This window comes from Theropithecus gelada, chromosome 10, assembly GCF_003255815.1.
Source record: "Theropithecus gelada isolate Dixy chromosome 10, Tgel_1.0, whole genome shotgun sequence".
Lineage (NCBI taxonomy): Eukaryota > Metazoa > Chordata > Mammalia > Primates > Cercopithecidae > Theropithecus > Theropithecus gelada.
The window spans coordinates 74826318-74850548 of NC_037678.1; the positions used below are offsets into that span (position 1 = coordinate 74826318).

Below are 24231 nucleotides of genomic sequence, written 5' to 3' on the forward strand. Positions count from 1 at the left end.
TTTGATTTTTTTTTTTTTTTTTTTTTTTTTGAGACGGAGTCTTGGTCTGTTGCCCAGGCTGGAGTGAAGTGGCGTGATCTTGGCTCACTGCAACCTCCGCCTCCTAGGTTCAAGCAATTCTCCTGCCTCAACCTCCCAGGTAGCTGGGATTACAGGTGTGCGCCACCATGCTAGGCTAATTTTTGTATTTTTAGTAGAGATGGGGTTTCACCATGTTGGCCAGGTTGATCTCGAACTCCTGACCTCAAGTGATCTACTTGCCTCGGCCTCCCAAAGTGCTGGCATTACAGGTGTGAACCACAGATATTTGATGTTTTTTATGCTTTTGTAAATTGTATCTTTAAGTTTTTTTTTTTTTTTTTTAACAAGGTCTGATTTTATTTCTGGCAGAATCTTATAAATATAAAACACATCTCAACCCTGCAATCTGCCAGCATGCCTTGTTTCTGCAGGATGCATGCTAGACCATGAGACTATGTAACAAAGGGTCTTTAAGAGGATTTGGTTGGGAGAAAAAGAAAAAGCAGATCTCAGGGAAGCCTGGGCTAGCCCAAAAGCTGAGCTACATCCCTGAACACTAGAGCAGTCCTTGTCTTTTCAGATCCTCATATGTCTTCTTCTTCACAACATTCCCACTTGAGTCTTCATATTCTTCCTCAGTGTCAGGCTGCCATCATTCTGAAGCCTTCTGCAATTTGAGTTTGGCCCACAAGGAGACAGCATCTTCAATCTGTGTCACATTAGCAAAGTGAGCAGTGCTCGGGATGCCCAAACACCTCATGCCATGAACATGATGCCATTCAGCAAAGTGTTGCTGGAAGGCTTTGGGCCCTTGGTAGGTGTAGTTTTCACAAATCTCACAGTTATAGTTGATATTTAGGCCATGAAACTTATACAGCCAGTAGGGAATGGGTTTGCCATCCCAGCCAAGTGGCAGGTTTTTGGGGTTGTAAATGATCTCGTTCTTTTCATGTTCACTCTCACTCTCACTGATCTGCTCTTCTTCCTCTTCTTGCTCTTCTCCTGTCCTTGCTTGCTTGCGCTGTACATTTTCATGAGTGAGATGTCGCTGTCCCCCATGAGTCAGAGTATACATAGATCTGGGCTTCTAGAAAAGCAGTGTCTTTGTTCCTCTCAGTGTCTCGCTTGGTGCTCTTTGACTTGGGATTTTTGGCAGACAAAGAGTTATCAGGTGACTCCAGGGACTTTCCTTTGGTGCTGAATAGTCTCTGGACTCGCTGTTCTAGGGTCCCGCCACATTTCAAGCCTAAAGCTAAGAGAGCAGATTTCAATCTGTCCAAACCCAGAGAGGCCAACTCCTCCCTGGAGGAGAATGCGGAGAGGTCAAGATGGGCTCCAGCATGGGTCAGAGCACCGCTTGTCTCTTTCGGCCATCCAGGAAAGGTCCCATTCTCCCATTTCTTCTCAGACTCAGCCTGAATCTTCCCAAAAAGTTCATTCTGGTCTTGGAGAGGCTTCACTCTATCTGTGTAATCCTGAAGGTACTCAAGCAGCATCTCTAGGTATGTCTTACACTCTGCATTCTTCCTTTCTTTAGGAATGTCAAATAATTGGTCAAAGATGGATGGGTATGTGATATAATCCATCTTCTCAGATGCCTTCAGGTTAATGTACTTGAGGTAACAGTCATGGAGATCGAGGTAACGACCACATCCCTCTTCGTCTGTGAACTCCACCAAGTTTTGTGCCTCTTAACTTGGATTCTCTCGAAGTCTTCAGGAGCTCCTCAAATTCCACTGACATTGGCACACAGATCTCATTTGGGGGCTTCCGGTGGAATTCCTTTATTTGCTTGAGTCTATTATAGAATTCAGCAAACTCATTGGGTCCTGAAATGGCATTGAGCTCCTCCTTTCGTAATCCATCTTTATCATCATACAAATCCCTTGGGTTCCCACTGACCTCCATATACCTGTCTTGTATGACCTGAGTGCGGTGATCAGAATTGATCTGGTCCCGGAGCGTGGACTTCTTAGTCAGCATCTCTTTGGCCATGATGTCCATGAGCCTTTCCTTCTTATGATAGCGCTGCTGCTGCACCAGTATTGTCTCCATCTTTTCTTAGCCGCAGCCTCTCTTAAAATGTTTATAATTAGTTGTTTGCTGCTGGTTAAAGGAAATGCAATGGACTTTTTGCACCTTTCCTAAAGTATTTTATTTATTCTAATAATTATCTGTAGATTATTAGCTCTCTGGGTGGAAAAAAAACAACCCTTCTTTTATCTCCCATGACTTCTCCAAATGTGGCCTCATTTCTATGTTTCATTTTACAACAAAACTCCTGCAAATGAAATTGTTCTCTTGTCCTACTTCCTCACTTCCAATTTTCTCTGTAACTTGTGACTGTCAGAGATCATAGGAGCAGCCGTGTCCTTAGCTTGTCAAATCCAGTGGTTAATTCTCTGGCGTTGTCTTACAAAACTTCATAACATTTCACTGCTTCCTTTTTGCAAACTTGCTTCTGGATTTCTGGGACTCCGTGCTCTGTTTCTTTTTTGCCATGCTTGACTGACTGCTCATTTGCAGACTTTGTCTTCTTCTGGCTTGTAAAAGTCAGAGTTCTTCTGGGCACTTGCTATGCATCTGCACTCAATCGTCTTCTGTATATGTACCTGAAACTCAGATATTCTTCTCAGTCTGGGGACTTCGAATACTGTAACACTGAACTTTTAATTTTTACTCCAAGCCTGTTTGACCGTCAGTTTTCTTAGCACTTGTATGAGACCACGCAGGCTAAAAACCTGGGTGTTTTCTTTATTCCCATTTACTCACTTGCAAACTATTGTGAAATCTTGTCTGTTCAACCCCTAAAACTTATCTAAGTATCTGCTGGTATTCTTTTTTCTTCATTTATGGGTAGAAGCAAGATTGTGTAGGTCTTTGTAGTCTTAAATAACCATAAAAAATTTCTGGAAAGTGTAAGGTTGAATGTAAATGAAAGATATCAGATGACTAAGAGGAGTGCAGTTAAATATCAGGATCCTTAAACTTCTTTTCTTTATCTTTGCCCGTTGCCTTTTCTTTTCTTTCATTGCTATATATTTACATGGACTCTTTCAAAGAGATTATAGTTACAGAGACCTGATAGCCAACAGGTTGAATGTAACCCTTATTTACGCTTATTTTTGCCTAATATTCAGGGCCCTGTGAGAGATTCTGGTTGTTGAATATACAAAAAGGGTTGAAAGCATATTCTAGATAGGGGAATGTGTGTGTGTGCGTGTGTGCGTGTTCTCCGGGAAGGAGGGGGAATACGGTAGGAGCAAAAGCACAGGAGAGGTAAGAGTGGGCACCGAGTGTCTGGGGGACCATGAGAATTGGCTTGGCAGGTGAGAGGAGAAGGATGGACATTCTTAATAGTTAGAATGTCAGGAACAGGAGGAGTTCAGACTTCATTCTACAGTCTGTACAGAGTTATTCTAAATATTGACAAGGGTAGTGACATGGTGACATTGGTGCTTTAGGAATGTTGTTCTGCTGTAAGGTGCTTAGTAGACTTTGTGGACTGGTCTCAGAAGCTGCTGAAGGTAGCCAGCGGTGTTGGCAATAAGATTACCATGAATTATTTTTGAGCTTGGGGTAGAGTGGGAATGGAGATGAGGGAATACATCTAAGGAAGTCTTTGATGGCAGTTATGTCATAAATTGTTCATACATGTGATGAATGGGATATCAAGCACAGGAAGAAACTAACGAAACTCACATCAACGTTTTGAGCATTGGAGAATGGGGCTGTTTTATCATTTCAGGTGGACTGAGCTGAATGGGAAGAGATAATTCTGCCATAAGATCAGGATTGAGTTTTGTTGGTTTTGGAACTCAGTTTTTGCTGCTGTACTGTCCAGAGAGAGAGAGAGAAAGAGAGAGATGCACACACACACACACACACACAAATAACTAATATATAAAAATACATATGTATAGTGGGTATATATGTTTGTTTATAATTATATAAAATATAAAGTATATAATATAATTATATGTGTATTATAAATAATATATAATTTAATATATATAATAAATACATATACATATGTAGGTATGTTTGTGTGTGTGTGTGTGTGTGTGTGTATAATTAAAAGAAACTTTTTTTTAGAGACAGAGTCTCACTCTGCCTCCAGGCCGGAGTGCAGTGGCATTATCATAGCTCACTGCAGCCTTGACTTCCTGAACTCAGGCCATCCTTCCACCTCAGCCTCCTGAGTAGCTAGGACTGCAGGTGTGTGCCATACCACACCTGGCTGATTTTTTTTTTTTTTGGTAGAGATTGGGTCTCATGATGTTGCCTAGGCTAGTTTTTGAACTATTAGGCTCAAGCGATCCATCTGCCTTGACCTCCCATAGTGTTTGGGATTATAGGCATGAGTCACTGTGGCCAACCTGTTTTTATTTTTTTGTAGAGATAGGGTCTTGCTGTGTTGTCTAGGCTGGTCTCAAGCTCCTGGCCTCAAGCGATCCTCCCAGCTCAGCCTCCCAAAGTGCTGGGATTACAGGCATGAACCAGTCTGGCTAGCCTGAGTTTTTATTTCCGTTTTAAAAAAACATGAACAACCTCTTTATAGCTGCTGTAAACCATTGAACTTTCTTTGTTCTTGAACTGAACTAGGCATCCACACAGCACCTATTCATCTGAGGGAATAGAGTCAGTGTTCAGATGACTTTGAAAGAAAGGTCCACCTGCAGTTCTCTAGCTTTTGAAATTTTTTTTTTTCCCCATACTGTAATGGATACACATAAGATTGTTCTGGACTTCCTTTATAGTAAACTTTGCTCTTAATAAGAGCTTGAACATTTTTGTTGTTGCAAAACTGTGTTAGAGTTGATGCTGTTATTTATTAGGCAACAAATGTTACATGAATATCTAGGATGTTTTAGGCACTGGCGAAAAAGAGGTGAATGAGATATGTTCTTGAGAAAATCTTGGCAGTATCGTGGGCAGAGATTATTCTCTATAACAGTAATAATCAAACCACATGATGGAGAAGGCATTAATCAGCTCAGCACAGAAAACTTGGGGCACAGGTTCTCAGAGCTCCAAGGGACATTTGAAGTGGGATCTGAAAGGTTGGTTAGGAGAAAATAAGTTATTCTAGCCAGAGAAGTCAGGCTGTGCTAAGCCACAAAGACTTAATGCAGGTTAGTTGAGGAAGAAATACTAGTCAATATTGCCACAATATGGTCTGCTCAGTCTGGGGAGCAGTGGCTAGTGATGGAGCAGGCTGGGTAAGTCGGGGTTGGATTGTCACAGACCTTGCATGTTGTGCTAAGGCATGCAAAGGTTTCCAGGCAGGTTTTGACCTGATCAGATTGCCCTTTATAACATTATAAAGAAGATGACAGGTGGCTCTGCCAAGAACTGTCCAGACTGGGGAACTGGGCTGAGCCACAGTTAAGAGACTGTTGCAGTAGACTAGACAGGGAGGAGGAGAATTCAAATTAGAGCATTGGCGTTGGCAGTGGGATCAAAGAGGGAAAAAGATGAGATTGGTTTGTAGGCTGAATGAATGGAGGTGAAGGTGAAGAAAGAGTCAATAATTTTTTGGAAGATAGGGTAGATGACAAAGTTGTTTAAAGAAAACATAAAAGGAGGGGATTTAATGACTTAAATTTTTGATATAAGGAATATAAGTCTGAAACATGGGTCTAGCCTTGAGCTGGAAATACAGCTTGGGCAGTTAGCAACACAGAGGTGATAGATGAAGCCATGGATGCAGATGGAATTACCTGTAGGAGTAATTGGAGACCTTGATCCAGCCAGGACAATTCCAGGGACAGCCCAGGATTTGAGCAAAGGACTGGTCCGTTGCTTTTAATGAGTCTTTCAAGGTTGATGATTTATTATTATTTAAAAATACGAGGGAGCCATATTATTTTATGGTTGTTTTAATTATTGTGGATGGGTGTAGTAGAATGTCCTAAATATTAAAACATATAGCATTCATTTATAATGTTATATCATTTATAATGATTGTAGCTTTATTATTATTTTTAATAATTAGGACAAATGCTTAATATTTTACATTTTAGATCACTAGTATGAGTAAATATTAATGATGAATCTTTGTCTTTTGAATTTAAGAAATTAGATCAAAATTTTGTGATTAGAGATGAAACTTTGGAATGCAGAAATATTTTTGGTATTGGTGCCAAAAATTTAAGTCAGTTACTTTAACACTTAGACATTACAAGATCATATATAGAAAGTGTGCTGTTGATTTGGTGTATTAGAATCATTTGTGAAGCTTTTAAAGACACCAGTGCAAGGCCGAGACGGGTGGATCACGAGGTCAGGAGATCGAGACCATCCTGGCTAACACGGTGAAACCCCGTCTCTACTAAAAAATACAAAAAAAAAAACTAGCCGGGCGAGGTGGCGGGCGCCTGTAGTCCCAGCTACTCGGGAGGCTGAGGCAGGAGAATAGCGTGAACCGGGGAGGCGGAGCTTGCAGTGAGCTGAGATCCGGCCACTGCACTCCAGCCTGGGCGACAGAGCGAGACTCCGTCTCAAAAAAAAAAAAAAAAAAAAAGACCAGTGCAATGCTGAATTCCACCCAAGAGGGGTTTGTGTTAGGGCCACATCATCTGTGTTTTTTAAAGCTCTGCGGATATTTCGATGTTAATCTGAGAACCCTATTATCAGGGGTCTGGGTAGGGGCTTTGTGAGCATATTTTGTGTCTTGTCTATATGGTTAACTTTTTTGTTGAAAGCTGTTAAAGCAAAGGCCAGAATACCAGCAGGTTAGCAATTTGGTTACCACAGTGAGACCATTTGAATTTTCATGTGAATTTAAACTGTAAAACAAAATTCAATAGCAGTTCAGTCTGGGCTTGTATCGTTAGAGGGCTGGTTAAATAAAGTATGACATGTTCACAGAGCAGAGTACTATGTAGCTATAAAAGGGAAGGAGAAATAGCTATATACTGCTGTTGGGGAGAATATATTGTTAAATGAAAAAAAAACCCACTGTAGCAGAACAGTAGTATTGTACGCTATCATTTTTTAAAGAAAGGGGATCTATAAATCTATAAATGTATATTGTGCATACATATAAACACACCAATGGAATGATAAACCAAAAACTAATAAAAATGATTAAGGAGAGAGAGGGAATGGGGTGGATGAAACAGGGATGGAGGCTAGACTTCTGAATGTTCTTTATTTTGTGGATTACATTTAGAGCCATGCCAATGCTTTACCATATTATAAAATAAAAATAAATTAAAATGAGAGAAAAAAGGCAATCACTAAGAATCAAGTGCAAAATGGAGTAAGTGAACCTAAATGTATATTAAGTTTGAGGCTGAAGCACATGGTCTTTCAAATGACTTTGAAACATAGTAATTTGATTATACATTTCTAGAGGGACATATCCTCAAGGACAAACAACTGCAAAAATATTGTAAACTGTTTTTAGTAATTGTATAGCTGGAATTACTGGTATTGTTCTGGAAGTATGCGTTGTTAAGGAAAACAAGTGCATAATTTTATTGGATTGGGGCCCTGGATTTTGGTGTGGAAAAGAGAGATACAAAGGTAGAAACAGAGAAGTTGTTGATTAAGAATCTTGGGATCATAAATTTGAGTTGGAGATGTCAGTATGAACTCACGATCTTTTTTCTTTTTTGAAAATGTATTGTCTGATTTTCTCTGCTGGAAAATCCCAGAAAGCAACCTAGGTAGCATTGAGCACTTCTAATGCCAGATTCTGTTCTGTAAATACTAATTCCCACTACAAGGAACTTAGGGTACCTTAGAAAAATGGCTTATTTCATGTTGGGGTCAAGAATGCTATAAGGTGATCCTGTGACATCTCTTTATATCACAAAACAGGCCACTAGGGGGATTTTCATTTCTATCAGTGGTAGAATAGCTTTTTCTAAGCCAGTGCTCCAACTGAGACCAACTATTAGAGAAGGTGGGAAATATTGTTTTAAAAATCTATACTTGAAGGCTTTGGAAAGTGAGCAAGGCAAAGAAGGGACCACAGAGACCAAAATTTTGGAGAGAAGGTAAACTCAGGGGCGAGGGCCAACTTTTGGTACAGCTTTTCCCTTGGGGTGATTGGCCGATTTGAGATGTGCAGCTAAGAGATTGAGCACAAAGTAATGGCAGAGAGACTGAGGTTCTAAGCAGAGTTTTGGTGGTTATGCAGCACCAGGGGACACAGTTGGATTTCAGGGGCTGCAAAGAAAGAAGGGGCACTGGAAAATACCTCAGGCTTTTAGTTGGGAACCCTGAAGGATGGGCTACACCCTGTGCTTAAGGGTGAACTCAGAATAGATCAGCTCTTACAAAGGCTGAAGCCCAGCTTTCACATTACCTCAATCCCTGATTGGATTAAAGAATCTGCTCCTAGCTTTATTGTTTGCTAGAAGCAAATGTAAATCTGTGGAGGAAGATAGCATCAAGCATTGCCTCAAGTTATTATTATAATTACTATGTATAATATTTTATAATGTAATAAATAATTGTGAAACTTAGTCTGGCATTCAATAAAAAAAATAAGACCTGAAAATTTAAAAATTGACTGAAAATCAGGAGAGAAAACAGATAATTGAAACAGACTTATAGGGAGGCTTTCATTACAAATGAAATAGTATAGACTCCGTCTTCCCTGCACTTCCCTGCTGAATACAACTCTAAATCTTGGAGTTGGTACAAAAGACACACAAAGGAGAATTCTTGAAGTTTATAAGAAGAAAGTGAACTGACTTGGGATCACAGGATTCAAGAACAACATAGTAATAGAGCATCTTGCATCCTCCCATCCATTACAAGGCCACCTAGACCTGGTGTTTCCTGACCCTCCCACCCAGCAACAGAATGCAGGCTAGGTGGGTAGGCTCATTCTTCCCCTGAATCAAATGAAAGTCCCCTCTGAAAACATCTGGCAAGCCTGACAGCATTGACAAAGGGGATCAGTTGGAACTCTAGCCCTAATCTTAACCCTGTAAGTGGTGAGAGGAAGCACATTCCTTCTTTGCCTGTCCTGAGATGTCCCTTTTTCACTGAGGCAGGTTGGCAGAACGGGTAAGAGAGACCTAACTTTAGCACGCAGTCCAGTTTGAGAAGACTCTTCTTCCCTGTGGATGTGAGATTTTCCTCTTCAGCCCAGAGACACCAGGGTGGGCACTACCTGCAAAAAGGACATAGCCACAGCAAATGGCCCAGTCTGAGAAATCTCTGGCCATGTGGGCCTGAGCCTTTTCTCCCTTACCCAGAGATATGGGCAGGTGGGTGGAACTGACAAGAGCAAGTGGTCCATTACAGAAGACCTCTTTGTCTCTGTGGGTTCAAAGCTTGCCTTTTTCACACCAGCGATACTGAGGAAGCTAGGAGTAACCTAGGACTACCCCACCCTCTTCTACCAAGAGACAACTGGCAGCCTGGCTCGGGGAAACTTCTTTACCGTCTCAGGCAGCGCCAGCAGAGACCAGTGGGAGCTCAACGGCACTAGATAAACAAAGCAGGCTAAATAACACTGCGAAGGCTCTGAAAATTAGTCTGCCATTGGAACGATAGCCTAGAAAAGTAGACCAAGATACTCGTGCTAAAACTAAACAGGGTGGCTAACTGTTAAACTAAAAGATTTAATGGAAGCCTATGTTAGATACTTCTAACGTAATAGACAAAATGTTTATGATATAATAGCAAATCACTTGTCATACCACCAACAAAGGAAACCACAATTTGAATCAGAAAAGACAATCAACAGACACCAATACAAGATGAATCAGATGTTAGAATTTTCTGACAAGGATTTTGAAGCATCCATCATAAAAGCTCTTCAAAATCAATTAAAATTCTCCTGAAACAAATAAAAAATATAAAAATCTCAGCAAAAAGCCATATAAAATTAATTAAAACTAAATAAATGAAATCAAAAAGCACCAAAATAGAAATTTTAGAACTGAAAAACAATAGAGAAAAACCACCTACTGGACAGGCTCTATAGAGTGGCAATGACAGAATCAGTAAACTTGAAGAAGGAACTATAGGATTCACTTAATAAGAAGAAAACAAACTGCAAAAAAAAAAAAAAAATTGACTTGTGGCACAATAACAAAAGACTTAACATTCACGTAATTGGATTTCCAGAGGAAAGGAGAGTAAGTAGGACTAAAAGAGTGTTTGAAAGAACTAATAGTGGAAATCTTACCATATTTGGCAAAAGAAAAACCTAAGGACCCAAGAAGCTATGCAAACTTCATACAGAATGAACCCAGTGAAACACCAAGATACATTATAATTAAACTCTTGAAACCTAAAGGCAAAGAGAAAGTCTTGAAAGCAGCCAGAGAGAAATGATGCATTACCTAAAGGAAATACCAATTCAAATGGCAGTAGATTTCTCGTCTGAAAACATGGAGGCCATCTGAAATGTTATGTTACCTATAGGGAACACCAGTTCAAATGACAGTCGATTTCTTGTATGAAAACACGAAGAAGGACAAGACATGATGTTTTTCAAGTGCTGAAATAAAAGGACTGTCAATCGTGAATTCTGTATCTGGTGAAATTGTGCCTCAGGAACTAGAGGAAAATAGAAACATTCTCAGATAATGGATACCTAAAGAATTTGTTGCTAGCAGAACAACCCTTAAAAATTGGCGAAAGGGGGCTGGGGCGGTGGCTCACGCCTGTAATCCCAGCACTTTGAGAGGCCGGGGCAGGCGGATCACAAGGTCAGGAGATCGAGACCATCCTGGCTAACATGGTGAAACCCCGTCTCTACTAAAAATACAAAAAAATTAGCTGGGTGTGGTGGTGGGCGCCTGTAGTCCCAGCTGCTCAGGAGGCTGAGGCAGGAGAATGGCGTGAACCCGGGAGGCGGAGCTTGCAGTGAGCCGAGATTGTGCCACTGCACTCCAGCCTGGGTGACAGAGCAAGACTGCATCTCAAAAAAAAAAAAAAAGGACTAAAGGAGGTTCTTTAAGCCAAAAGGAAATGATAGTAGAAGGAATCTTGGAGCATTAGAAAGAAGGAACAATGGAGAGACAGAAATATGTGTACTTAAATTAATAGACTGTCCCAGGCTGGGTGCAGTGGCTCACGCCTGTGATCCCAACACTTTGGGAGTCCGAGGTGGGTGGATCACCTGTGATCAGAAGTTCAACACCAGCCTGACCAACGTGGTGAAACCTCGTCTCTACTAAATACAAAAAAAAAAAAAAAAAAAAAAAATTAGGTGTGGTGGCAGATGCCTGTAACCCCAGCTACTTGGGAGACTGAGGCAGGAGAATCTCTTGAAGCTGGGAGGCGGAGGTTGCAGTGAGCCTAGATTGCGCAATTGCACTCCAGCCTGGGCAATAAGAGTGAAACACTGTCTTCTAATAATAATAATAATAATAGACTGTTCCTTTCCTCCCAAGTTTTATCAGTCTTATTTGATGATAGAATAAAAAATATAAAACCATCTAACACTAAAGATGATGATATTTAAATCAAGATAAAGGACTTAAATGGAAGTGAGGTTTCCATACTTTGTTCAGAGTGGTAAAATATTGTTACTAATAAGCAGATTATTATAAGTCGCATGTTTATATTGTAGTAATTGAAGTAATCACTTAAAAGCTATACAAAAATATAAACTCAAAAAAATATAAACAAATCAAGCTGGAATCCGTGATGATTAATTTTAGGTATCAACTTGACTGGGTTAAGGGGGACTTAGATAACTGGTAAGGTATTCTCTCTGTGTGTGTCTGTGAGGGTGTTTCCAGAAGAGGTTGGCACTGGAATCAGTGAACTGAGAGTAAAGATTACCCCTGCCTAATGTGGGTGGCCACCATCCAGTTGTTTGAGGGCGTAGATAGAACAAAAAGGCAAATCTCATTTCTCTTCTGGAGCTGGGACACCTGTCTTCTCCTCTCCTTGGACTTTAGAACTCCAGGCTCTCTGGCCATCAAGACTTCAAGACTAGCACAAGCAGTCTCCCAGGTTCTTGGGCCTTTGGCCTCAGACTGAGTTATACCATCAGCTCCCTTGGTTCTCAGGCTTTGGGCTTGTCCTGCACTGCGCCATCGGCTTCCCTGGCTCTCCAGCTTGCAGACAGCCTATCGTGGGACTTCTCAGCTCCTGTAATTGTGTGAGCCAGTTTCCCTAATAAATCCTCTCTCGTATATCCAGTTTGTTCTGTTTCTCTGGAGAACCCTAATATAGGACTCTAAAAAATGTTCAAGTGACCTGTAGGAAGGCAAGAAGAGGAGAACAAAAGATCAAGAACTTAAGCCTTGATGTATTAATAATTACCTTAAATATAGATGGACTAAATATACCAATCGAAAGACAGAGACTGGTAGAGTGGATGAAGAAACATGACCCAACTATATACTGCTTATAGGACAGTCACTTCAAATTGAATAATATAGGTAGACAGAAAAGGATGCAAAATTATACCATGCAAACATTGATTTAATAAAAAAACAGAAATGGCTGTATTAATATTTGATAAATTAGACTTCAGAGCAAAGACAATTACCAGAGACAAAGATGGGCATAATGATAAAATGCTACATTAAGAACACAGGGATAGGAGGTATGCTGATTGTAAAAGGGCAACACAGGGAATCCTTATAGTGTTGAAACTGTTCAGTATCTTGACTGTGAAGGTAGATCCTTGAATCTATACATAGGTGACAGAATTGTATAGACTTGACACACTGACACATACACATACACTCGCACACACACTAATGAGTACTAGTAAAACTGTAGAAACCTGAATGCAGTTGACTTATTAATGCCAATATTCTGGTTGTGATATTGTACTGTAATTTTAAAAAATGTTGCCATTTGGGGAAACTCGTCAAAGTATACAAGAAATCTGTCTGTATTTCTTCTTATAACTACATGTGAATCTGCTGTTATCTCAATTAAAATTTCAGTTATCTAAGAAACAGACTCAAGGAGACCAAGAAGACATTAAAAGTAAATGTAGTGGCCTGGCATGGTGGCTCATGCTGGTAATCTCAGCACTTTGGGAGGCCGAGGCAGGTGGATCACCTGAGGTCAGGAGTTCGAGACCAGCCTGGCCAACATGGTGAAACCCTGTCTCTACCAAAAATACAAAAATTAACTGGGCCTGGTGGCAGGTGCCTATAATGCCAGCTAATTAGGAGGCCGAGACAGGAGAATAGTTTGAACCTGGGAGGCGGAGGTTGCAGTGAGCTGAGATCACGCCACTGCACTCCAGCCTGGGTGACGCAGCGAGACTACATCTCAAAAAAAAAAAAAAAAAAAAAAGTAAATGCCCTGTGGGATTCTGGATTGGATTTTGGAACAGACCAAAAAAGGCCATTAGTGGACACACACACATACATACACAAATCAGTTTTTAGAATGATTAGAAATAGACTTTAAAATAAATGATTAGTATCTTTAAGAATTTATATAACAAGATCCGTAATTTCAGTAGAGTAATAGAAAGTATAAAAAGAAGCACTGGAAACTAGAAATACAGTAATTGATTTTAAGAGCCTTAGATGAGAAGAGAATTAGTTAATTATAAGATATGTTGGGAAGAAATACCTGTATAGAAGCCCAAAGACAAAGGAATGAAAAATACTAGGTTGGTGCAAGAGTAATTTTGGTTTTTGCCAGTTTTTTTTTTTTTAATGGCAAAAACCACAATTACTTTTGCACCAACCTAATATTTAAAAATTGGCGTTAAAGGCTGGGTGTGGTGACTCATGCCTGTAATCCCAGCACTTTGGGAGTCCAAGGCAGGTGGATCATGAGGTCAGGAGTTCAAGATCAGCCTGGCCAAGATGGTGAAACCGTGTCTCTACTAAAAAAATTAAAAAAAAATTTAGCCGGGCGTGGTGGTGGGTGCCTGTAATCCCAGCTACTTGGGAGACTGAGGCAGAGAATTGCTTAAACCCAGGAGGCGGAGAATGCAGTGAGCCGAGATTGCGCCACTGCACTCCAGCCTGGGCAACAGAGTGAAACTCTGTCTCAAAAAAAAAAAAAAAAAAAAAAAGGAGTTAAAAGCAAAAGCTGCAATTACTTTTGCACATACCAGAAAGAGTGTGAATGATGTGGGACACAGTTGTAATTAGAACTCCAAAAGGTGAAAAAGAGTGGAGCAGAAGCAATACTTCATGAGATAATGTCCTAGAATGTTCACAAAGTGATAGTATGCTTAAAGCTGTTGATTTAGGAAATGCAACAAACACCAAATGGGGTAAGGAAAGAAAAGCATACTCAGCATTTTTGCTAAGAAAGTTAAAAATCTTTTTTTTTTTTTTTTTCTTGAGACCAAGTCTTGCTCTGTCCCCAGGCTGGATCTTGGCTTACTGCAACTTCCGCCTCCCAGTTCAAGCGATTCTCCTGCCTCAGCTTCCCGAATAGCTGGAACTACAGGCGCGTGCCACCACGCTCAGCTAAGTTTTGTATTTTTAGTAGAAACTGGTTTTCACTATGTTGGCCAGGATGGTCTCGCTCTCTTGACCTCGTGATCCACCTGGCTTGGCCTCCCAAAGTGCTAGGATTACAGGCGTGAGCCACCGCTCCCGGCCAAAGTTAAAAATCTTAAAGCAACCAATGGGTTGAGACACATTATCTTTACACAAGCAAGAACAAGGCTGAGCATGATGGCTCATACCTGTAATCCCAGTACTTTGGGAGGCTGAGGCGGGATGATTCCTTGATCCTAGGAGTTTGAGACCAGCCTGGGTAACACAGTGAGATCTTGTCTCTGTTTTAAAAATTTATTTTCTTATTTAAAAAAAAAAGCAAGGACAAGACTGAAAGCTACCTTCTTAATATAAACAATGGAAGCCCAAACAATGGAATGACAGTTTTAAAGTGCTAAAAAGAAAATAAATGCCAGCATAGAATTGTATACCAAGAGTTGACCAACTTTCTTTTTAAAGGGCCAGGTGGTACATATCTTAGACTCCTGGGCCATGTGAGATCTCTGCCACAACTATTCTGTATTGTTGCATGAAAGCAGTCATAAATAATCATAAGCAAATGGGCATGACTGTGTTCCAGTAAAACCTTACTTACAGAAACAGGCTGCTAGTCCATGGGCTGTAGTTCTCTACCCTTCTATATCCAGTAGCAAATGTACTTCAAAAATTAAGAACTAAAGGTGTTTTCAGATGAACAAAAACAGAGGGGATTAGTCACCGGCAGCCTTACAGTAAAGGGAGTTCCATAAGCAGAGGAGAATGATTGCAGAAGGAAATACAGAGATTGTAAGAGGAATGAGGAGCAGTGGAAAGAATAAAGTGTGGGTCAACTTAACTGAATGTTAATTGTATGCAATAATAATGTCCTCTGGGATTTAGAATATAGAATTAAAATATACACCAACAAAGCCCAAGCAGCTGGTATAGGTGGATGGGAGAAGTGAAACTTAAGATCCTTGAATTGCCCAGGAAATGGTATAAGTACTAATTTATATTAGGCCTTGATAAATCAGGGATGCAAGTTATAATTTCTAGGGTAATCACTAATAGTAGTAAAAGTAAAGGTAATAGCAAAATAAAAGTGAATAGTAAAAGGATGCATAACATAGTAGTTTATAAAGAAAAAATGCAATAATAAGAATATTTAATCCAAAAAAAGGTAAAACAAGATAGGAAAAGGAACATAGGGTAACTGGGCAAATAGAAAACAAATAGCAAGACAGTAAATTTAATTCCAGTTATGTCAGTACTGGAATGAAAACTGACTCACGATACCAGTTCAATGACAGATTTGTCTAAGTGAGTTTAAGAAAACCAATGAACTATGATACAAAACTGTACTTAACTGTAGTGAGTCAAATATTGAAAGTAAAAGGATAGGGAAAAAGATATATCACACGCTAACCCAAAGACAGCTGGTTTATGTCTATATCTGACAAAATAGACTTAAGAAGGATTGCTAGAGGCAAAATAGGAACTTATCATAATGGTCAAAGCACAGTCTACCAGAAAGAATGATTCTAAGTGTGTGTTTACCTAAAATTGAAACCGTATGATATATAAAGTGAAAGATGTCAGAGGTAAATGTTAACAATTTTTTTTTGGAGACAGAGTCTTGCTCTGTCGCCCAGGCTGGAATGCAGTGGTGTGATCTCGGCTCGCTGCAGCCTCCGGCTCCCAGGTTCAAGTGATTCGTCTGCCTCAGCCTCAGCCTCCCAAATAGCTGGGACCACAGGTGTGTACCACCATGCCTGGCTAATTTTTGTATTTTTAGTAGAGATGGGGTTTTGCCATGTTGGCCAGGCTGGTCTTGAACTCCTGACCTCAAGCTATCCACCTGTCTTGGCCTCCCGAAGTGCTGGGATTACAGGTGTGAGTCACCATGCCCGGCCACAAATTTTTTATTTGTAAATAATTTTAAGCTCACAGAAAAGTGCAAGAATAAAAACAGTGCAAAGCATAACTTTGTATTCTACCCAAATTCATTGAACATCTCGCTACATTTGCTTTATCATTCCTCACCCCTCCCTCCACATAAGCACACATACACAGATATGTGTGTGTATACATAATTTTTCCCTCTGAAACTTTCAAGGGTAAACTATATGTATCATGGCCCTTGACCCAAAATACTTTAGTATGTGTTTTCTGAGACTAGTGATAGTCTTAAGAGTCTTAAGGTACAGTTTTTACCTTCAATATATTTGACATTATACAATGCTTTAATCTACTGTTTGTGCTTCATTCTGTCAGTTGACCTGCAATGTTCTTTGTGTAATTTTCAACCTGCAGTACAGGATGCAGTCTAGGGTTAGGTATTACATCTGATTGCCACGCTTTAATCTAGAACAGAGATCAACAAACATTTTCTCTACAGGGTCTGATAGTAAATATTTTTGGATTTGTGTCATAGATCTCTGTCACATCTAGTCACCTCTGCTGTTGTAGAGAGAAGCAGCCATTGACTATAAGTATGTGAAAAGATACAGCTGTGTTTCAGGAAAACTTTATCTACATAAGCAAACAGCAGGCCTGATTTGGCTTGGCAGTTGTAGTTTGCCGGTCCCTGATTTAGAATATTTGTACCGCATTTCTTTTTCTTTCTTTTTTGTTTTTTAATGATATTGATAGAATGTCAATATCATTAAATTGATTAATACATTCCCCCTCTTTTAATCCAGTTCCTTATTTTGCATTCCCATCATTAGATTCAAATTACGAATCCTTGGCCAGAATACTACATAGGTGAGGGGGTGTTCTTCGATCTGGAGGCATACGATGACCATCTATCTGTCTGATATTTTTTAATGTTGATTTTATTCTCCTGTTTGAGGTGCTGTCTTATTTTTCCACTATATAATTACTATTTTTTTCCTATTTGCAATCAATAAGCAGTCTTTGGGGAGATGCTTTAAGACCATGCACATGCCCTGCTGCTCGTCAGAATTTCCTTCTACTTTTTAGCATCCACTGCTAATGGCAAAAGTAATTTTAATACTCTCTCAATAGTTCATAGAACAGAAAGATTTGAAAACACTTGGCCTAATTGACTTATATAGAACATTGTACCATATAGTTTCTGTATACTTCTAAATATTCATGAATCAAAGAAGAAATCACCTTGGAAATTTGAAAATGTTTAAAGCGGAATGGCAGTGAAAGTATTATCTGTCAAAACTTTGAGATACAGTTAATGGCATTCTGAGAATGAAAATTATAGCTTTAAATGCATACATTAAAAAAGAAAGGTGAAGATCTAAGTTTTCAACTCCAAGTAGAAAAAGCACTATACAATGTGCTCCAAAGGGAAGAAAACAATAAATATAAATTAGTTGAATATAAAACAGGTACAGTAGCAAGAATTAACAGACAAACATTAGAAAAGACTAATGAAATTGATCAACTGCTGGAGAGATTGATAAAGGCAAAAAGCAAACAAATGACTGATATCAGTAATAGGAAAGGGGAGATCACGGTAGATCTTATAGATGCTGACAAAATCAGGAGGATATTTTTAATGACTATTCCAGTACATTGAAAATTTTAGATGAAATGGCAAATATCTAGGAAAGCCGACTTACTAAAAAGAAAACTCCAGGTCCAGATAACTTCACCAGTCAGTTCTTCCCAACTTTTATAGGCATTTCACCAGTCTTACACAGACTCTTCCAGAGCATAGGAAAAGAGGTGAAATTCTATTCTTGTTTTTATCCAGCCAGCATCATTTTGTTATGAAAACCTGAAAGAAAAGGAAAACAGCAAGTCAGTCTGTGTTATGAACATAGATGGAAAAAATGTAAACAGAATATTTGCAGACTGTATTTAGTGAAATACCTAAATAATCATGACCAAATGGGTTTATTTGAGAAATTTAAGGTTGATTTAATACTTGAAAATCAGTATCACTCACAACATTTACGTATAAATGATTATTTTAGTAGATACATAATTTTAAAAAATGGAGTTCAATACATTAATGATAAAAACCTTTAACAAACTAGGAATGGAAAATACTTCCTTGACTGGGTGAGGTGATTCATGCCTGTAATCCTAATACTTTGGGAGGCTGATGTGGGAGGATTGCTTGAGGCCAGGAGTTTGAGGCCATCCTGGGCAACATAGTGAGACTCTGTCTCTACAAAAATAACAAAATTATCCAGGCATGGTGGTGTGTGCCTGTAGTCCTAGCTGTTTGGGAGGCTGAAGTGGGAGGATCGCTTGAGCCTGGGAGGTTGAGGCTGCAGTGAGTCATGATCCCACCACTGCATTCCAGCCTTGGTGACAGAGCAAGACCTTGTCTTAAAAAGATAAAAGAAAAAAAAGATACTTCCTTAATATATTAAGAGCTTGTACAAAGAATTTAGGATAACAATCACACTGTATGATGAAATACTGAAAGCTTTTCCCTGAGATTGGGAATAAGACAGGATACTTCTATCAGAAGTTCTTTTCATTTTCAGTATTGTAATGAAGGTCTAAAACAGCTGCAATAAGGCAAGAAAAGTAATATAAGTGATAAATGTTAGAAAGGAAAAATAGAATTTTTTTAAACAGATGTTATGCTTGCATTATTCCTAGTTTTTACTTGGAATAATCAGGAGAATGGTGATACTATTCTGGAGATGAAAATTTGGTTGTTAAAAATGTATGTAGATGGTATGTAAAGCTTTGAGGTAGTGTGAGATCACCTACCCAGTGAATTACGTAGAGAAACAGGCTTTAGATAGAGAAGCGGGGCTACTTTTTAGAGATTGGGAAGGCAGGCAGATTTAGTAAAGTGAACTGAGAAGAAGCTGCCAGGGAATCCAGAGTGGAGAGTTTTGGGGACCAAGTGAAAAGGGTTTTAAGAAGAGAGTTACTAGCTTTTTGAATGCTATGAGATTTACCTTATGTACCTTAACAAAGGGATTTCAGAGGAGGGTAAGGGTTAAAGTCCAGTTGGAGTTGGTTAAGGTATTTGGTGAGAGCGTTAGTCAAAGTAGACAACTTTCTTTTTTTTTTTTTTTTTTTTTTTTTTTTGGAGACGGAGTCTCGCTCTGTAGCCCAGGCTGGAGTGCAGTGGCCGGATCTCAGCTCACTGCAAGCTCCGCCTCCCGGGTTCACGCCATTCTCCGGCCTCAGCCTCCCGAGTAGCTGGGACCACAGGCGCCCGCCACCTCGCCCGGCTAGTTTTTTGTATTTCTTAGTAGAGACGGGGTTTCACCGTGTTAGCCAGGATGGTCTCGATCTCCTGACCTCGTGATCCGCCCGTCTCGGCCTCCCAAAGTGCTGGGATTACAGGCTTGAGCCACCGCGCCCGGCCTAAAGTAGACAACTTTCAATAAGATTTTTTTGTTATTATCTTTTTTTTTTTTTTTTGAGACGGAGTCTCACTCTGCCGCCCAGGTTGGAGTGCAGTGGCCGGATCTCGGCTCACTGCAAGCTCCGCCTCCCGGGTTCAAGCCATTCTCCTGCCTCAGCCTCCCGAGTAGCTGGGACTACAGGCCCCCGCCACCGCACCCGGCTAGTTTTTTGTATTTTTTAGTAGAGACGGGGTTTCACCGTGTTAGCCAGGATGGTTTCGATCTCCTGACCTCGTGATCCGCCCGTCTCGGCCTCCCAAAGTGCTGGGATTACAGGCTTGAGCCACCGCGCCCGGCCAAGATTTTTTATATAAAAGTGAGAAGAGAAGTAGGCAGTAGCCTGAAGAATATGAGCAGAAGGGGGTTTGTTTTTTAAGAAGAGAATGCAACAGCTTGTCTGTAAGCTGATCCAGCAGAGGGTAAAAGTATTGGGTGGAAGTTAGAATTAGATTTGCTCTGGTAATGCCCTTGATTTGGTGGAGTTTAAAAATTCTGGACCCAGGTAGACGATGCAACTCTGAATGGGCTCACACCATTTATCCTTTGTAACTAGAGGAGAGGCATAGTATGTGCATTTAGTAGTGGGGAAAAATATATATAGTTCTCTCCTCATTAGTTATTCTTTCTACAACTATTCACTGAGTGCCATTAGAATGCCGGGCATACTTTGCTGAATGGATGGGCAGAGTCTTAACCTGTGCTTGAGGCTGAAGCAGTGCTGGAAGATCTGAGAACAGAGAAGATTCCTACAGGTTAACACACAGTGTACTCACAGCCTGTCTGCTTGAACACATCCATGTGAGACTGGCTTTCCAAATTTTAAATTAAAAATCTAGAACATTTAAAAATGTACTCTCTTTAAATGTAAATAGTCAACAGAACAGACAAAAATCCATGCTGTTGTGAAGTTTACATTCCACTGGAAGACAATAGATATGAAACAAGTAGGATAATCTACTAATTATCAGCTAAAATTGAAGAGAGGGAAGAAGGTTTAGGAAATTGAGAGAAAATAAGGTGTAAAAAGTGAATTGACCGGGGAAATGAATTATTGGTTGACCCACAGTGTGGTGAGTCTATATGAGATGTGTGTTTATAAGTGTGAAGAGAGACCAAACAGCATAATATTTTGTCTCTAGCCATGTCTAGCTGCTTGTTGGTATATAACAGTAAGCAGAGAGTTGGGCTCCTCCAGGTTTGGAGTTGCCATATATATAACCGCACCTTACCAAGGTGCCATTGAGTGCAAAATACACTCTTATTTTGTGAACTGAGAAAAAACACTGTCACTTATGGTATGTGACATACCATAGATTTTATAATATATCCTGATTTCTGAGCTATTAGTTTTAAAAGTGTTCATTTTAGAATTGGTAAAATAAGTAGTTGGGATACTTTTGATTGGAAACAACAGAAAACCCAAACTCAGATGCGCTTTAATAATAAGGAGGAGCCAAGGGGGATATGAAGAAAATGGCAGCCTGAATGAGGCCTGCTTCCTTGGCTCCCTCAGTTACCTACCCCCTGTCTGGTTCTCTTGAGCCAGCCTGCTGTGGTGCCCTACAGAGAACTGCAGGATCTGGTTCTGTAGTGATCCTTCTAAGCAGAGAGAACTGGTGTGTAGCTGGCCATTGTAGCCAGGGGCAAGGACCATGAAGCTGCAGATCCTGGAAGATGGGACATAGCAACCATGTATGTAGTATAGTTGGCCTTCTTGATCTCTACAAGGCAAATGTATTGCTGAATGGATGGGCAGAGTCTTAACCTGTGCTTAAGGCTGAAGCAGTACTGGGAGATCTGAGAACAGAGATTACTACAGGTTAACACACAGTGTACTCACAGCCTGTCTGCTTGAACACATCCATGTGAGGCTGGCTTTACAAATTTTAAATTAAAAATCTAGAACATTTAAAGAGAGTTAAATGTACTTTTTCCAACAGATAACTTTCTGGAACTGAAATCTATGATTTCCTTATTAAACAATTCAGTAAATGAATTAAAAGAGGGGCAGTGTAAGAAAATTTTGAAGAGCAAATATATAAAGAGAAATCATGAAAGCAAAGAAACTTGGAGGAGAAATTTGAGATGTCCAAAATGTGGATAATATGACTTCCAGAAGGAGAGAAAGAAACAGATGGAAGAAAAGACTACATATTGTGTACAGTGTGCGCTGCTCGGATGATGAGTGCACTAAAATCTCAAAAGTCACTGCTAAAGAACCCATCTATGTAATCAGAAACTATCTGTACTCCCAAAACTATTGAAATCAAAAGAAAAGAACTGAAAAAGGAAATGGATGGAGGAGTGGCAGTAAGCCACAGAAGAAAAAAAAAGACAGGCATCACATTTCAAATTTGAAAACTATAGCTAAAAAGCAGTGGATTACCATCTAGAGCTACTGAGAGAAAAATGACTGCAATCCAAGAATACCATATCCAGCCAAGGTATTTATCTGTACAGGTAAAAGAAAGATGTTTAGGGGGTCTATATAAATTCAGAGCATACCACTCAAGTATCCTATTTGAGGAAAATACTAGGCAAATAAATGAAGCAGAACAGAGACTATAAGACTGGGAAAGGTGAAGAAGAGAGTGAAGAGCAGTGAACAATGAACTTGGTTTTATATTTAAAATTATATCTTAATGGATGAAGTTGGACTGGAAATATGTAAGTGCTACATTAGACCTCTTTAATAGAATGGACATAAGGAAAAGTTTTGAATGAGTATTGAGCTCTCTCTGCAGAGTATAGGAATTAGGGTGCTCTGCAGAAGAAATGTGCCAAAGGTGTCATAGAGTAGGGAGGGAAGGGAAAAGAAGAAAAGGTAGATGTATTTTAGGAGTCTCATTTTTGGGGTTGGGAATGGGAAAGGAGTGGATAAGTGTGGAGTATTTTTGTAGGGGAAATGTTTACATCTTGTTTATAAATTATAGTAAAGACATATGCTTTCAACAGTGAAAGGCAGGAAAGGGAAGATAACCATTGATAAGATGGAAAAGTTCAGTAGTATTTAGGTAAAGGGGGAAATGAAATGAATGACAACTTTTTTTTTTTTTCTTTTTGAGACAGAATCTTGCTCTGTCACCCAGGCTTGAGTGCAGTGGTGGGATCTTGGCTCACTGTTACCTCTGCCTCCTGGGTTCAAATGATTCTTGTACCTTGGACTCCAGAGTACTTGGGATTGTAGGCATGTGCCACCATGCCCAGATAGTTTTTTGGTATTTTTAGTAGAGATGGAGTTTCGCCATTTTGGCCAGGCTGGTCTCGAACCCCTGGCCTCAAGTGATCTGCCTTCTTCAGCCTCCCAAAGTGCTGGGATTACAGGCATGAGCCAGTGTGTACCCAGCCTGCACGCCAACTTTATCACACTAATAAAATAAGGAAAAAGGAAAAAGATAGCAATGTCAAATAAGCAACAAACAAAATATAGATGGAAAGAACAAAATTAATATTTAGGTCATCTACTAAATGTGAATAAATTATGTAGTCTCATAAAAAGAAAACTGGAGTAGCTATATTAAGATCGAAGTCAACTTCATGTGAATTAACACAGAAACAGAAAATGAAATGCCGCATGTTCTTGTAAGTGGAAGCTAAACAGTGAATACACATGGACACAAAGATGGGAACAGTAGACACTGGGGACTACTTGAGAGGGGAGGTTGGGAGCCAGGGGTGGGTTGAAAAACTACCTATTAGGTACTATGCGTACGACTGGGTTGAAAGGATTCTTTGTACATCGAACCTCGGCAACGGGCAATTTACCCATGCAACAAACCTGCACACATACTCCTGAATCTAAAATAAAAGTCAAGAGAAAAAAAAACCCAAAAACAAGGTAGACTTCACACAAACAAGGAATATTAACAGAGATAGAAATATTTTGTAAAGACAAACGTGTAAGTTCATCAAGAAGACAAAACAGTCCTACATTTGTAGGTGTTTAATAACAGAGTTCTAAAATACATGAAGTACAAATGGTCAGAACTAAAATGAGAAATGTGCAAGTCCACAATTATAGTTGTAGATTTCAACCTTTGCCTTTCAATATTGATAAAACCAAGTATACAGAAAAATAGGGCGGATATAGAAGACTTGAATAACATTGTCAATTAACTTGACATAAATGGCACTTAGAGAATATGATACGTATCAACTGCAGATTACACATTCAAGTGCCTTTAGAACATTCAGTAAAATAGACTATATCCTGGATAATAGAACAAATATCAATACATTTAAAAGGACTGAAACCGTACATCATGTGTGTTCTTTTTTGAAGACAGGGTCTCGCTTGCTCTGTCATCCAGGCTGAAGTGTTGCGATTATAACTCACTGCATCCTCTATCTCCAGGGTCAAATGATTCTCTCACCTCAGCCTCCTGAGTAGCTGGGACTACAGGTACACTCTACCAAATTCAGCTATTTTTTTTTTTTTTAATTTTTAATAG

The 24231-nt window shown here is 39.7% G+C and overlaps 1 protein-coding gene and 1 pseudogene across 3 annotated transcripts in view; one reads left to right on the forward strand and one right to left on the reverse strand.

Annotated features, from left to right (window-relative positions):
- ATRN (attractin) overlaps positions 1–24231 on the forward strand; it is a 180028-nt gene that overhangs the window by 17956 nt on the left and 137841 nt on the right. The gene's annotated exons all lie outside the window — the stretch shown is intronic.
- Positions 523–2076, reverse strand: LOC112632889 (annotated as a pseudogene). Its single transcript, XR_003121458.1, has one exon. The product of XR_003121458.1 is annotated as a splicing factor 3A subunit 3 pseudogene (transcript).